This window comes from Daucus carota, chromosome 9 (assembly GCF_001625215.2).
Source record: "Daucus carota subsp. sativus chromosome 9, DH1 v3.0, whole genome shotgun sequence".
Lineage (NCBI taxonomy): Eukaryota > Viridiplantae > Streptophyta > Magnoliopsida > Apiales > Apiaceae > Daucus > Daucus carota.
The window spans coordinates 8491178-8495215 of NC_030389.2; the positions used below are offsets into that span (position 1 = coordinate 8491178).

The following is a 4038-nucleotide window of genomic DNA, read 5'->3' on the forward strand; positions in this document are numbered from 1 at the left end:
GGAATAGGAGCTCCAAAAAATATTGCTACAAAACCGTCTAGCTATAAGTAAAGACAAGGCAATGTACAAAACCGTCTAAAAATATAAACTGAATATATGTAAAATCCATAAAGGCAGAATGCAATATTCAAAAGCACATGTCATTAGCTTCAACTTTACATTTCTAGGTTGCAAACAGTACCACTACTTATTGCATTCCAGCTAGTAGCATGACAGAAATCAGCCAACTTCATTTCTCAACCTTCTTAGCACTGATGCAAGTATTGAGTTGGGATCAACAACAGTCACCAGCTCATTCATGATCAGAGAAAGGTTATTGTCCTTCATGACTTAAAACTAAACAGGTTTGGTGACCTCTTAGCAACCTCATTTGTCAACCTCGCCTCATGCTTCCTTATTCATATCTATCTTTGCATTTCTTATGATTACACTCATACCATGCTTCATCCCATCAACTGTGCACAATATTTTCAACCAACATTTTAGACACAGAAAATATAACCAAAACAATTCAAGACAAAGTTGATATATAAAACTAGACCTTAAAAAAATCAAGCAAATTGATTGTGAAAATGACCAACTATAATAAAATCTCACACCCGTATTTATATTCTTATGAAAGAGAAACTTCCATGAGACAGACAAAACATGGGAAAAACCAGTTTCCTATAGATGCATACCTTGAGTGGAAACTGAAGCTTTGTGGCCTTTGTTTTCCATAGCGTATAACAAGCTCAATCCCCATGTAACACAGTGAGGTAATTATTTTGTAGTAAAATCATAATATCACTTCTTTAAAGTAAAACAGAATGATTGAGAAGTTCCATGAATCTTGATTCAACCATCTAAAAAGAACAGGAGCGTTAGTTAAGGAAGGCTGTTGTATAGAGACTGTGATGAAGGATGACAAGTAACAAGGGAAAATTAAAGCAAGTTGCACCATACAATAGAACAACTACTGAAATTGAATTTTGGTTGTACCCGTGGAGCTAAAGAACATCCTTTCTCTGTGCAGCAAAACCAACAATCCCAAGTTAGTAGTATTCTCAATACAACGCCCAGTTTCTAAAAAGGAATCGAAATAGAACCAATGTAGATTTGGGTTGGCCGCCCCTTCCCCTTCACTGACCAATTTTTTACCAAAAGTATATGACACATTAGGACACAATCATGACAAAATTATTATTTCCATTTATAGTGGAACTAAACCTGTAAATCTTGAATATTATATATAACTTGTCTTTAGTTATCATTGTTATTAGGACACCCAAGTAGTTGTGATTAGTCAACAACTAGTCAGTTAGTCAGTATCTCCAGGACTATGACCACCAACTAGACACAAAGTGTGTCCTAAGAGAGAGTGAGGGAGAAAAAGCCAAAAGTCCAACACAAACTTAAATAGTGTTTATTTTATTTGAGGTAGATATTTTTATTTGAAAAACTAGTGCTCTAATTTAATGAGCTGTTTCATTTTATCGTAAAATTTTCAAGTTTTAGTTTAGGAACTATTTTCAATAAATATTACCTGTTTTGATTGCATAAAGTATAAACTGTAAAGCCAGTGTCTTGTTTGTTATTATGTAAACTGGAAAAACAAACATGTTTATACTTGCAGAAACAAAATAGAGAAATAGAACATGACCTCTTCAAAACGAGATGCCTTTAGTATTACAATCAGAATATAAAAATAAAACAAACAACAGAAGTATTTAACCTCGGTCCAATTACTCTGTTCCATAAATTCAAGAAATAACGACAAGAAATGTTTATACAAAATTAATAGCCTAAAATCAATACACTTGTGTATACTATTTAGGTCTACCCAAAAAAGGTTAATTAGGCAAATGAAAACAGCAATGCCACCAACATATAAATAATAGACCCTATTTTGTCAATTTGTATAAACATACGTACAGGAATATTTTGTATCTGCTACATAAATTTTGGTTCTATTACAAAATTTTAGTTTTAAAACACCTTGCACTATAGAACACAATTCTACAAAATTTGGTTCCCTTATGGAATCGTAATTTATCTACTGCTCCATAAATTTTGGTTCCATTACAGAATCTTAATACTAAAACACCTTGTACTATAGAACCACAATCCAACATAGAAATAGTAGACCGTATTTTGTCAATTTCTATAGACATACGTACATGAATATTTTGTATCCATTACTCCATAAATTTTGGTTTCATCACAAAATTTTAGTTTTAAAACACCTTATACTATAGAACCACATTCTATAAAATTTGTTTCTGTTATGGAATCAAAATCTATCTACTGCTCTATAACATCTGGTTCTATTACAGAATATTAACATTAAAACACCTTGTACTATAGAATCACAATTCTACAAAATTTGATTCTGTTACAGAAGCATACTTTATACCTTAAATTTATACACAAATTCCATTAACCGCAGCATCAACTAGTTAATAAAGACATGATATACATATGCTTCTATTGTAGAAGCACAACTTTACAAATTTTGATTCCATTACTGAACATTTATTTTAAAACAAAAATAAGCATTAAGTAAATTCATACAAAACTAATTTCACAAAACTACAACAATGCTTCTACTCTAGAATCATAATTTTACAAAATATGGTTCGAACCCTAAACTTTTAAACGACACACATAAAAATCAAATTAATCAGCTAATTGTATAAAGAATCAGAAGTATTAAATTGATTCAATCTTACAAACACATATGCCTGTAGAATCATACCAAATCTACAAAAAAGATATACATACGCATATATCCTTAACAATTTTTCATGAAAAACAAGTCGAAATCAAGAATCGGTGATAATTAGTGCCTTTTCCCAGTATATCAAGCTCGATGCTCGCGATAATTTACCGAAACAAGTTCAATTTGAGAATCTATACTTACGATAACATCCTTGTTTGGCTCTCTTCCTCCCTGTCGCGCTCCCACTTGCTCTCACCCACGCGATTTCTCTCTATTGTAAGTGCGTGTATTGTCAATTATGTGTATTGTGTGTAACTCTGTTATTTTTCACATGTTATATTTTTGTTTACATTGTTTTGTTTTAATTAAATCACAGCGGTTCAATTAATAGTTTAAATTAACGGTTAGATTATGAGTCTCCAGGTACTCCTGTTAGGAATCAATAATTTTTGATGATAACATAAACATTTTGTAACATGTCTTACTTAGAATCTTTATCAAATTTCAGTTGTAATTGTTACATTTCTTGTCTTTGGGAATTATCAACGGATGGGTAGAATAGGATGGCTAATTGTAAATATCCAATGCCATGTAATTTTATCTAAGTGAAGGATATTCAACTGATGAGATGTAACTATTCAACTGATGAAGACTGGATGATGTTTCAACTGATGAAAATCAAGCATTCAACTGAAGACAAAGTATTCAACTGATAATGCTGAGGGATTCAACTGATGAGACTGGAACAGCATTCAACTGATGGAGTCTGTAATTCATTCAACTGATGAGCCGGGCATTCAACTGATAAAGTAAAGAGCAGTTGAAAGCAACCAGAACTTTCAACTGATGAAGTAAAGAGCAGTTGAAAGCAACCAGAACTTTCAACTGATGAAGCAAAGAGCAGTTGAAAGTGACTAGAGCTTAAGTCTGACAAATCACATGGATCGAATTACACTAAAATAGACATGGAAGCCTAATTAGGAAAATAAAGAAGAAGCAGAAACATACTTATCTCATGCAGTGCAATCTGGATCAAATCAAGATGATGGTCAAAGATGAAGACATCTCAGAAAGCATGCATAAGACAAAGTTGTGCAGCATTGTTTTTAGATTATAGTGCATTTTGTAATCTAGCTAAAAGCTTTGTAAAACTTGGAGTATATAACCAAGTTAGTAGCATTAGTTGAACTTGTTCAAATTACTTGAGAGAAAAATCTAAGAGTTAGAACTTGTTTGAGTGATGAACCAGCAGCTGTGCGAATTGTAAACAATCCACAGATTCTTCGATATAAAATCTCACGGGTGGATCATTCAATCCACCCGTATTTTTAATACTT

The 4038-nt window shown here is 32.3% G+C and overlaps 1 long non-coding RNA gene across 1 annotated transcript; it reads right to left on the reverse strand.

Moving 5' to 3' along the window:
* Window positions 1-314: 314 nt before the first annotated feature.
* LOC135149110 (uncharacterized) lies at window positions 315-1058 on the reverse strand. The gene is made up of 3 exons (XR_010287223.1): window positions 982-1058; window positions 681-845; window positions 315-455 (listed from the first exon to the last, which is right to left on the reverse strand). It is a non-coding gene; the product is annotated as an uncharacterized LOC135149110 (long non-coding RNA).
* Between the last annotated feature and the right edge of the window lie 2980 nt (window positions 1059-4038).